Raw genomic sequence first — 12,652 nt, 5'->3', positions numbered from 1 at the left:
ATTATGATAATTGTATTAATGTATTTTCTGTAGTGGGATGTGGGTTTATAAGGGAATAGGGTGGGAAGTAATGTAATTGTAATTAATTACATATTAAAAATACTTTTTGTGTATTGATAATTAATTTACTGTTAATTTTTAATTGGTATTAATTTTTATTATTAATTAGTTTTTTTATTGAACATTAATTAGTTGTTAAATAATTATGAATAGGTTATTAATTTTTAATAACTAATATGTAGTTGTATTTCTAATTATTATTACATAATATTAAATTGGTTATTAATTTCAATTAATGTTTAATTGGTATTGATATTTAATTAATTTTTAATAATATATTAAATCATTACTTTCCCTACTGTTAAACTCACTGGAGTGGGAATAGTAATTTTCACCTTCCCGCTATCCAACGTTTTCCCTACTGTTGCACTCTCTGGAGTGGGAATAGTATTTTTTACCCCTACGCTATCCAACGCTTTCCCTACTGTTGCACTCTCTGGAGTGGGAATAGTAATTTTTACCCCTACGCTATCCAAAGCTTTCCCTACTGTTGCACTATCTGGAGTGGGAATAGTAATTTTCACACTCCCGCTATCCAACGCTTTCCCTACTGTTGCACTCTCTGGAGTGGGAATAGTATTTTTTACCCCTACGCTATCCAATGCTTTCCCTACTGTTGTACTCTCTGGAGTGGAAATAGTAATTTTTACCCTTCCAATATCCAACGCTTTCCCTACTGTTGCACTCTCTGGAGTGGGAATAGTAATTTTTACCCCTATGCTATCCAACGCTTTCCCTACTGTTGCACATTCTGGAGTTGGAATAGTAATTTTTACCCTCCCGCTATCCAACGCTTTCCCTACTGTTGCACTCTCTGGAGTGGGAATAGTAATTTTTACCCTTATGCTATCCAACACTTTCCCTACTGTTGCACTCACTGGAGTGGGAATAGTATTTTTTACCCCTACGCTATCCAACACTTTCCCTACTGTTGCACTCTCTGGAGTGGGAATAGTAATTTTTACCCCTACGCTATCCAACGCGTTCCCTACTGTTGCACTCTCTGGAGTGGGAATAGTATTTTTTACCCCTACGCTATCCAACGCTTTCCCTACTGTTGCACTCACTGGAGTGGGAATAGTATTTTTTACCCTCACGCTATCCAACGCTTTCCCTACTGTTGCACTCTCTGGAGTGGGAATAGTAATTTTTACCCTTATGCTATCCAACGCTTTCCCTACTGTTGCACTCACTGGAGTGGGAATAGTATTTTTTACCCCTACGCTATCCAACGCTTTCCCTACTGTTGCACTCTCTGGTGTGGAAATAGTAATTTTTACCCCTACGCTATCCAAAGCTTTCCCTACAGTTGCACTCTCTGGAGTGGGAATAGTATTTTTTACCCCTACGCTATCCAACGCTTTCCCTACTGTTGCACTCACTGGAGTAGGAATAGTATTTTTTACCCCTACGCTATCCAATGCTTTCCCTACTGTTGCACTCACTGGAGTAGTAATATTAAATGTTACCCTCCTGCTATCCTACGGTAAAATATTGTACATTTTTTATTAATAACTTAAATTAATTATATCTTAATTTTAAGGTTATTTGAGTATTTTTAAGTATGTTTTAGTTCATTATATTTATTATTTCATTAATTTTAAATTAATTTTAAGACATTTAAAAAAAATTGATATTTTGACTGACTATATTTTTTACAGACTATATTTTGGAATCGATATTATTGTACTTACCTGTTTGTAGATAGGAATTCGATATTTTGGCATTCTATATTTTGGTGACTGTATTTTGGTAAGTCTATATTTTGTCATTCTATATTATGTCAGTGATCCGTAGCTCTTGGTTTGCCCATTCTCGCACCAGGGGCCGCGCAGCCGCGTCCGATGCATCTGGCGCTGACTTCCAGGTGAAGTGCCGGCTTGACCAATCCTGCGTCTCCCGCCGACGTAACTCGCCGGTGTCCCCTGTCAGCGGAGATATTGCAGGAAGGAACCAAGGTACATGGACATCCGTGGATGGCAGCAGGTATCTGGAGTGGACCCGCAGCAGGCAAATTGGATGGTCCACTGATTTAGGCAAGAACGTGCGATCTGGTGCAGCCCCTCTGATTCTTCCTGGTGCTGGACTCTGGACCCCCTTACCTTAACAGTGGAGCCACTCACAGCACGCTCGCGCAGCACCACGCCGTTCGAGTGTCAGCTTTAGTACTCACCCCCTCTGAGTACCTGGGGTGTTGGCACAGACTCTAACCCCCCTCTCGGTGATCACCAGGGCTCTTGATTGTCAGATGATCTCCCCGGTAGGGCTCAGTTGCGGACCGTGGTCAGGCTGGCATTACCACAAGCCCCAGTGCCCCCAAGGTGTCAATGGGGAGCTTCCCTTGCTGCAGGCAGGTGAAGCCTCTCTTCACTGTCGCTCATGAGGCTGTCCCAGATGATACCCCGCAGTCACTGTTTTGGGCGCTAAGTGCAAGCTGTACTATTGCGGTGTATTCTGTTTTAATATCGTCTATCCCGCGGGGCCGCCATTTTGAGGTCAGACAGGCCCCCTAACGGACGCGACCTGCCTCAAATGCTACTGTGTTCACTGGGCCTCCTGCCGGCCCACAAACCCCACACAGCGCTCTCACCAAGGCGCCAGATCCGAGCCAGGGGAGGAGAGGCCAGCCGCAAGGATCCTCAGGACAGCCCCACAGCGACGAGTCAGACGCAACCAACCAGATGGGTGACAGTACTCCCGGGGCTCTCGCACCCGCCGGGCCACCCTCGACGCCATCTGGGCTCCTCTCTCGGCCACCACAGGTAAGCAGGGGGGTCTCGATCGCCTCCAAGGCGGGAGACAGTCCAAGGTCAGGTGGCGAGTGGCGGTGTGCTGCGGGCGCGCAGGGCACGCATTTGCATACAGCAGTCCGGTCTCTTTCTCACGGCTGCTGCCTTGGCAGGGGGTGTTATGATGCTGATCTAGTTCTTCCCAGGGGTCGCGACGGTACCGCAGGCCCCCCACTGCTCAGGCCTCACGGCGGGGATTAGCTGACAGACCTTCGCCATTTTGCAGTCCGCACTGTCTCTATGTCTCGCAGCCAGATTCCTGTCACCCTGAGGCATCACAGCCATTGCCAGTAGCACTAGTAGACGCCTTGCATGATCCGGTGTCGCAGGGTGCCTTCCACACTCAGCCGGGCTACATGGTAAGGGGTGAGGTGGAAGCACTCACAGAGCCTCAGCTAGGCACGTCCGCCATGGTGGTCGTCTTGGCCAAGCCGCCGGCACGCATATCTTACATACGTGGATTACCAAAGACAGCCAACACTTGTTTGTAGTTTTGTGGTCATTGTTGCCCGCAGTTTTATTACCATTACATACTTATACATTTGTACTTTCCCACTGGGCGCTTTTATGGCCAGGGTCATAAATCATCATAAAAACATCAAAAACTTGGATGTCATAAGTCACTTTGTTGGTCGTCATAAATCATGTGTCATAGGGCATTGGTGTGTCGTAATTCACTGTGTCACAAGCAGTCATAAATCATCAGCCATTAAACATTTGTGAGTCATAAATCACTTGTTTGTCGTATGTCACTTTCTTGTCATACATCATTTGCATATCCTGGAGTCAAAAATCACCTGACAGTTCGTACAATGCTCTGTTGGTTTCCACGCCCCTTTTGCGTGTGAGGGGTTCCTTCTCGCCGGAGTTAAGCCCCAACTCGCTACCTGGCCAGTCTCTTTTGTGGCCTGCTGTTCGGCGGGGCCATTGCGGTGAGTGCCGTCTCCTGTTTGCTACCCCCTATTGTCAGGCCTACTCATCCTGCCATAAGGCATCCCAAAGTGAGCGGCCCTCTTTCTACACACAGCCTGTCGGTGTGCTCCCATAACCAACAAATGTACCCCTTGTATCCGCCAGCTCTGTGACACTGCTGCTGCATAGGTTTGGGTGGGTGGGTCTCGGGATACCTCCGGCGCAGCTCTGTGCTGCAGTCATGAACGACTTGTGGGGGAGCTGCTCCCTATATCCCCCCTTCCAAACACTCCAGCAGATATTGGGGTGCCCCCTGATTGGGGTAATCAAATGTCACCTGGCCCCTCATTGGTCTGATTAACTGGTTCCCATCTGGCGCAAGTTACCCACGCGCAAATCCCTCTCTCTGCTTCGGGGCGCTTCCAACTGGTGAAAAACAGTTTTTTTGCGGGGCCCTGGCATCCGTTATGGCACCGGACCTCGAGGCCCCCTACGGGTGCAGCCTCTGCGATAACACCTGCACTGTGCCCACTCCAGAGTGGTGTGCAAATCCTACATGAGTGGATTATCAAAGACAGCCAACACTTGTTAGTAGTTTTGTGGTCGTTGTTGGCTGCAGTTTTATTACCTTTACATACCTATAGATTGATAATTTCCCCCTGGGCGCTTTTAATGGCCAGGGTCATAAATCATCATCATAAAAACATCATAAACTCAGGTGTCATATGCCACTTTGTTGGTCATCATAAATCATGTGTCATAGGACATTGGCGTGTCGTAAATCACTGTGTCACAAGGAGTCATAAATCATCAGATAAATCATCAGCCATAAATCATGTGTGAGCCATAAATCACTTGTTTGTCATATTTCACTTTCTTGTCATACATCATTTGCATATCCCAGAGTCGTAAATCACCCTGACAGTTTGTACAATGTTCTGTTGGTTTCCACGCTCCTTTTGCGTGTGAGGGGTAGCTTCTCCCCAGAGTTAGGCCCCAAATTGCTACCTTGCCAGTCTCTTTTGTGCTCTGCCGTCTGGCTGGGTCTGGGATGCGAGTGCTGTCTCTGTTTGCTACTGCCTTTTGTCAGGCCTACTCACCCTGCCGTAAGGCATCCCAAAGTGAGCGGCCCTCTTTCTACACACCCCCCTGCCGGTGTGCTTCCATAACCAACGAATGTACCCCTTGTATCCACCACGCCGCCAGGGAGTCTCACATCTTCCGGCGGCTCCCCCCATGCCTTCGCTGACCTCTCGTTATTTAGGTGCAGCCTGTTCAACACATCGACCCCCACAGGGTGCTCCAGAACACGTGCATTCCTTCTTCCGATAGGTGCACCCCATCCTGCCCGTAGAGCTCTGGGCGACCAGGGTGGATGAGGCTGTGTCTAACACTTTCCAATCCGTTAATCCTGCAAACTTTACTGACCGCAATGTTCAACTTTCTCTTGGAGTTCTCGACTACCTTAAATGACTCGACCCCAGGCCACTCCAGTCTGCTAATTATCTTGGACCACATCATGATGGTGTGACCGACGCAAAGTGCTGCCTCCATTAGGTCTGCCTGTATGGCGAGGAGTGACTCCTTTTTTCCCAGCCAAGCGAAGTCGTTACTGACCAGATGGATCATCAACACGTTGGAGTGCCAGGCCGTGTCCTCCCGCAGATCTTTGAGCGCTGCTGGTAGTTGGTCCCATCACATCCCCGGACAGCCCCACCATCGGACACATGTGTATACCGGCCCACCGCTCAGCCTGTGTCCCCCCTGCCGCCACCATGACTTCATCCTGGAGACTAAAGAGTGCCCCACCACCCATACCAGCGGAGGACATCCTGCTGAGGCAATATTTACAACGTCAGGGTGGAGGTAGGTAGCCACGTGCTCATATGTGCTGCTGGATCTTGGTTAGAGCAGCTGGAGTCTCACATAGGTCCTAGAAGCCTTGGACCATCATCTGCTGATGGCCTTGATCCCTGACACAGACATCCCGTGCTGGGCTGCTGTGGTTGCCGCCCCTATCCTAAAGGAATGTGAACTAAAGGCCGCTGGCTGGAGGTCTGCCCTGCTCAAGGCTTGCCTCATAACTGCTGAGAACTGGAATTTGCTTAGAAGGTTACTATCCCTATGCTTGAATAAGGGACCCTCCCCGCTGGACGCGCCGCCATGTAGGTTAATAGGCAGCAAACCGTGCAGTACTTGTGCTTTCTAATGCACTCCAGCTTTGTTACCGCACCTTTGCCATCCTGATCGATTTTCAACCTTCTCAGCCGCAGTTCCACCTCTCCCATGCAGGGCCTGACATCAGCCTCCTTTAGGCAATGTTCTGCGGGGCCGGTCCTAGCCGGGGCCACCAGCTCACTCAGCCGAAATGCCCTAAAGAATGCAGTTGCAAAGGCTGCTTTGAACAGGTGCAGCTCATACGCGTCTTTCGCTATTTCCCTCGATTGATTGCCTGGACTACTCCTTTGTTGTCGGACAGAGCATCAGCTTCATGTCCTCAATTTCCTCTGCCAGACTGCCAGGGCCACTATAATGGGGAACAGCTCTAGGAATGTGATGTTGCTGGTGACGTTTTGCTTGTGCCAGCTGTCTGGCCACGGCCCCGTGCACCATTTGCCCCCTAGAATCACCCCAAAGCCTGTGCTGCCTCGTGCATCTGTGAACAATGCGATCTGCTTAGCCGTTAACCAACCCTCCTTCTTTAACCCGCCGTTGAATTTTGCCAGAAATGGGTCCCACAAGTGCAGATCATGCTTGACCCCTGCCCCATACCTAACATGGTGGTGTTTGTGGGTGAGTCTTGCTGTCAACTGGGTTAGGCGTCTGGCAAATACACGCCACTGAGTCAAGCTCCACCCCCAGAAATGTTAGCCGAGTGGAGGGGCCTACTGTTTTGTCCCCCGCCAGCCCTTGAAATGCTGCCAGGGTCTCACCACATTCTGTCGACCCAGCAGGGCCCAAAGCAGAAAATCGTTGCGGTAGTGCAGTTTGCCCCCCGTGTGGTGCCTGCTGTATAATGCCAGTTCCAAAAAGGTTCTAAATTGTTCAAAATATACACAGGACAATGAACACCACATTGGCATGGCCTTGACGAAGTAAGTTGCCCAATCCCATTGGCAGCCCAGCAGGTGAAAGCTCGCTGAGTGAACCAGAAGGAGGCGGACGGTGGACTCTATGTCGACCTTGGCCATGAAGGCATCATGGCCTGCTGCCATCACTAGGTCGATGGCATCATCTACCATTGAGTAGTCCACTGAACATACTTCTGAGCTAATGCCATCGTCTGAATTGACCTGCTACTTTCTTGGGCACTACCCCAATTGCGATATCACTAGCCCCTTGGGACCGAGAAGGGGAGGGGACCTTTGACCCTCCCTAATGCAATCTCTTTGTCTATTTTTTATTGCACTATCCCTGGGTGCTGAAGAGCTGATTTCAAGTTTTTGGTGCTGCCCGTGTGCACAGGTCCTTTGCATGGTATTAGAAAACCTTCCTCGAAACCTTACACTAAGGATTTCGCTCACTCCATGTTATGGTACCTGTTAGCTAGTCTTCTAAGCTGGTGTGTGTTTATAGGGAATGTGGCTAGCTAGTACCTGCTCAGGTCTTCTAATCCTCCCACAGACCTAGTGTTAATCTTATCACTTCTTCTTTCTCTCCTTCTTGACTCCTCGCTGCTCCTTCTTATGTCTGCACCCGGCTGCTGGGTTACCTCCCCCGCAGTTGGAACATATGTGTTGGAACTTACAAGAAGCCCCCCAATTGCACTCATTGGCCTCGAATTTCCAGCAAATGGCTGGTGGGCCACCAGTGGGTGGGGGTTTTGAATGATTGTATGTTTTGGACTTGTATAATTGCCTTGCTTTCCCTTTAAAAAAGGAACCCCGAAAGGGCTGTTCGCTTTTACCTGCCCATGATTTAACCTCTTGCCACCATCATCTTATGAATGAAACCATACACTTCTTCCTCGTTCCACTCCATTTCCGGGTAAGTCTGCATTTTTAAGCTAAAACCTTTATCATATTCTAACCATGCCTCCCCTGGGAACTGCCTATGTGCCCCGTGGATATTGCCCTTGTATAGCCACAGATCCACTGTTTTTTAGGGAAGTTTTTCAACAATAATGCAAGCCATAATCCTGAAAGCACCCAACCAATTATCAAAGTTCCTATCTTTCCTCTCCTTTCTCCTCTCTCTCCTGTCTTCTTCTTTCTTATCGTACACAGTCCTGCCTAAGCAGCGGCCCTCATAACGGCCTAGGCGGACAGTGTTGCTGCGATATATATATATAAAAGAAAAACAAGAACAAAAACCGTAAATTGCAGCTGACAAAGGCACAAGTCACTTGGTGCATAAGTTAGGAGGCAGCACCCTGCCACGCAGCAAGGCAAGCCGGGATGGCGAAACACAATGGTAGTGAGCAGCCGGCGGAGCTGGGAGAGTTATTGCTGCAGATAAGGGCAACATCCGAAGCACAAGGGACCAGCTGGCTGCAGACACACATGGCGGAAGAAGCAGAGAAAGGACCAAGTCAACCGGCGGAGGTCACAGGCCTTCAGCACCTAAGAAACGGCAGAGGGCCCTAGCATAGACACCATGAGTGCTTCTAGCCAAAAGGGCTTCCAGGGCAGTGGACCGGCTGCCTGTAACCATCCCGCCGGTGGCAAGATTGAGCTCGACAAGTGGTAAGCATATTGGCACGTTAGTGCAGTAATGCTTGAGATCATGTGTCCCATTACTGTTTAAAGGCCTGGGGGCGGAGAAGACCGGCCCGTCAGCCTCGATAACCTCACAGCTTCCGTGCGGCGCCGCCATGCTCGTGACGGAACTACTCCGCCATGAGCCGCGGTGGCGCTGTGCTTGTGACGGAATGGTTCTGTCACGGCCCCGCCCGCTCAATAGAATGCGCCGCGCAGGTGCGGCGGCCGGGCCGTGACGGAGCCATTCCGTCACCAGCACAGCCCCACCGTGGCTCGTGACGAAATGGTTCTGTCACAAGCACACAAGGGGATAGAGAAATGGGCCTCTCAGTCCTTGGTCGAAATACTCTGACACTCCTTCAAATACGTTGGTATGTCTGTCTCACCCATTGCAATGGCAGCCTTCTCTAACAACATTAAAGCCATGCTGGACTAACTCCATCGAGATTTAGCTCAATGGCTCCCACTCTCCATCATTATCAAAGTAGCAATTATTAAGATAGTAGCGCTCCCCTTCCTGCTCTACAAATCCCCAAACTACCCCTTCTCTCTTCCATGGACTTTCTTCATCAAACTAACCACCACTTTACACTCCTTTCTTTGGCAAAACCATACTCCACAAGTCCCTTTTTAAAAAGCTACAAATCCAAAACCATACTCCACAAGTCCCTTTTTAAAAAGCTACAAATCCAAAACCATACTCCACAAGTCCCTTTTTAAAAAGCTACAAATCCAAAACCATACTCCACGAGTCCCTTTTTAAAAAGCTACGAATCCACCTATGATCGGGACTTGTAATGGCTGAGCCCCTCACTACTGAGCCACCCACCTCATTATGCTCAATGAATAGCTTATTGACAATAACAGTTATCCTGCATAACCGAATGCTTGGCTATGACTGACACATATGCACTACATTACATACTTGGTGGTTCTCCCCCACAAGACCTTCCCCTGCCACCAAGGCGGCCCTAAAAGGCTGGTCCGATAGTATAAAACAAATACAAGGCAAGTGGGCGAGGGGGCTTACAAATAACCCCCTCCTTGAGGTAGTTGTTGTGTCCTTCAGACCGGTTGGACCAACTCAGCTAATCGGCACTAGGCCTGACACGTGGCCCTAGGAATAAAGGATGCAGACACGGGAAATAACTTGTTGGCTCTCCGTGCGCCCGTCTCAGAATGGCGTACGTGCGTGCGGAGCCTTTCTTTATTATAGGCGGTCACATGACTTCCACACTACACGCCCCTTACGCCAGGGGCGGATTATGAGCCCAAAACATAACATTCCTCCTAAAACAAGAAAAACTCAAAACAATAATTCTCAGACAGCTGCACCCTTCCGTCTTGAGGGGTAGTCTATTGTGCTAATCTTCATAGACTTCAAATTCACTTTCAAAAACTGCTCCCAACCCGTAGGACACATTACGGAACATTGTATTTAACTCTGATACATAGAACAGTCTTACGTGAGATAATCGCGTAGTCGACAGGAAGGCGTCGGGTTACGTCTCAGCCTTTGATCCACGCCCCTCTGGCTTGAACAGTCTGTCTCTGGGGCGGAGCCGGTCTCAGGCGCCTCCAAGTCGGGCTCCTCCGGATCTGACACCCCTTCCTGGGCCTCCGCACCGCCTTCTGTTTCCTTGATCACCACCCTCGGAGTGTTACTTTGTGTGATCTCGAGACTGGGCGTCGGCTCCCTGCCTGGCAAGTCCTGGGCAGTTTCAGTTTCGGTTACCAGAGGTGGTGAATCCGAGGCGCTCAAACCCCCATGGAAATGTTTAAAGTGCGACACATTCCTGGTTACAGTCTCCCTTCCGCGGACCACAGTGATGCGTGTTCCTTTAACACCAACCACTCGCCAGGGTCTTCTTTCATAATTCAAACGAAACTTTCCACTCGTCACCCTGTTACGGAGAAGCACCACATCTCCTCTGCTGAATTGTGTCACCATGGCTCTTCTCTTGTGGCTGATTTTAGCAAATGCAGTCTCTCGCTTGCGGGCAATTATTTCTTCATTCACGGGGGCAGGGGCCCATTGAGGGTGGTGAGGAATGGAATCGGGTACAATCCTTCCCATTAGGAGATGCGCCGGGGCTATCCCAGTAGTTGAATGGGGGGTTTGTCGGTAGCTGCGAAGAAACGTGAAAATGGCCATCTCCACGGACTGTCCTTTGTCATGAGCAATGCGAATCACTTTATTAAGAGTCCTCATGAAGCGTTCCGCTTCCCCATTCGCTTGTGGCCATCGGGGAGTGATGCGTCGATGCCGAATGCCCAGAGATGACAGGTAGGTGGCCAGTTCCTGTCCTTGAAATGGGGGTCCATTGTCTGTGCGGATTTCGCACATAGCTCCATGGGTGGCAATAATCTTCTCTACCTTCGGGATCACACACTCTGCGCTGGTGCTGGCTATTATTTCCACTTCCGGATACTTGGAATGGTCATCAATCATGACCAGCGTGTAGTTCCCATCCGGGAGGCTGCCAAAGTCCATGCTGACCTTGTCCCATGGCTGTTGTGGACGAGGTTCCACGGCAATCGGGGCTTCCCGAGGGGCTTCCCCCGTCACCTGACACGCAGCGCATGCCCTCACCACCTGCTCCACCATGTCATCCATCAGAGGAAACCACACCTTTGTCCGTAAGCGTGCCTTGGTTTTAACCATGCCTTGATGACCTACGTGCGCTAACTGTATGACTTGATCAGTGAGGGCTGAGGGTATCACCAAGCGATGCCCCCGCAGAAGACATCCGGCCTCATCTTCATTGAGCTCCTCTCGGACATGGTATAGACTCTCCATTATTTTCTGAGCTTCGGGCGTGAGCATCTTCCACCCCTCCTTAGCCCGATTCCAGTTAGTCGTGTGAACAAGTTCTTTGGCCCTCTGGAGGCAGGCGTCCTGCGCTGTGACACTCACAATGTCGCTGAGAGAGATGGGACGAGGGCAAGATCGCGCCACCACCCACCTGACATAGGCCTCTGTTTCTTCAGCTTCCTCCATCTCCTCAGCCGTGGCGGGTCTGGGATGTCGGGACAGATAATCTGCCGGGTTCTTGGCTCCGGGCTGATACTCGATTGTACAGTTGTACTCCTGCAGTTGAAGCAGCCACTTTTCTATGCGAGGCGGGGGTTTGGATGAGGTTCCCGCAAACAGGGACAGCAGGGGTTTGTGATCGGTCACCACAGTGAATGGCTTGCCATATATGTAGAGGTGAAAATGTCGGCACCCCCAATGAATGGCAATCGCTTCCTTCTCAATCTGCGAGTACCTCTGTTCCGTGTCCGTGAGAGATCTGCTCGCAAAAGCAACAGGCGTCCAGTCGATGTCGTCTCTCTTCCTTTGCAGGAGAACCGCTCCCAGTCCAGCAGGCCCCGCGTCCACAGCAATAAGCGTGAAGTTGCGGGGATCAAAGAAAGCGAGAGTGGTGTTGTTGGACAGAGACTCTTTGATGTCTCGGAAAGCTTTCTCTTGCTCAGGTCCCCAGTGCCAGGGAGTGGAGTCTTTGGTGAGGTCCCGCAGGGGGAGCGTGAGGTTAGCCAAGTCTCTGATGAACCGACCACAATAGTTGACCATGCCCAGGAAACTCCGGACTTCAGTAACGGTCTGCGGGGGTGGCGCATCTTTAATGTCCTTCACCTTATCCGGGTCCGGGTTGACACCCTCGGCTGAGAAGACGTAACCAAAAAACCCTAGCCGGTCCCGCAGGAATTCACACTTTTCTCGGTGGAGCGTTAGTCCTGCGTCTTTGAGTCTCCGAAACACTTGGGCCAGCCTTTGATTGTGCTCCGGGATGGTGCGGGCATGTATCATTATGTCATCACTGACATTTATCACTCCAGGTATTCCAGCGGTTAGCTCCTGGATGACATTCTGGAACACCTCCGCTGCACTGGAGATTCCGAAGCTGAGGCGAGTGTATCTTCGAAGGCCGATGTGAGTGGAGAAAGTAGTGATGTTGCGCGACTCCATGTCCAACACCAACTGGTGGTACCCTGACCGCAAGTCCAGCTTGGAAAACCAACGGGCACCTGCCATCTCTCCGATGAGGTCATCTATGGTGGGCGTGATGTGGCGCTCCCGTTTTATGGCAGCATTCGGGAGGCGCATGTCCACGCATATCCTGACCGCTCCGGGTTGCTTCGGTTTCCGGGTGACCACGATGGGCGAAACCCATGGGGTGGGACCCGAAA

At 50.2% G+C, this 12,652-nt stretch overlaps 1 protein-coding gene across 3 annotated transcripts in view; it reads right to left on the bottom strand.

The window, feature by feature from the left end:
• The window catches only part of LOC144823156 (aryl hydrocarbon receptor-like), a 1,206,974-nt gene that overhangs the window by 528,670 nt on the left and 665,652 nt on the right, over positions 1-12,652 (bottom strand). The gene's annotated exons all lie outside the window — the stretch shown is intronic.

The sequence above is a fragment of the Lissotriton helveticus genome, chromosome 3_1 (genome assembly GCF_964261635.1).
Source record: "Lissotriton helveticus chromosome 3_1, aLisHel1.1, whole genome shotgun sequence".
NCBI lineage: Eukaryota > Metazoa > Chordata > Amphibia > Caudata > Salamandridae > Lissotriton > Lissotriton helveticus.
Note: the sequence above shows the minus strand (reverse complement) of the source record. Positions and strands in the feature narration are given on the sequence as shown.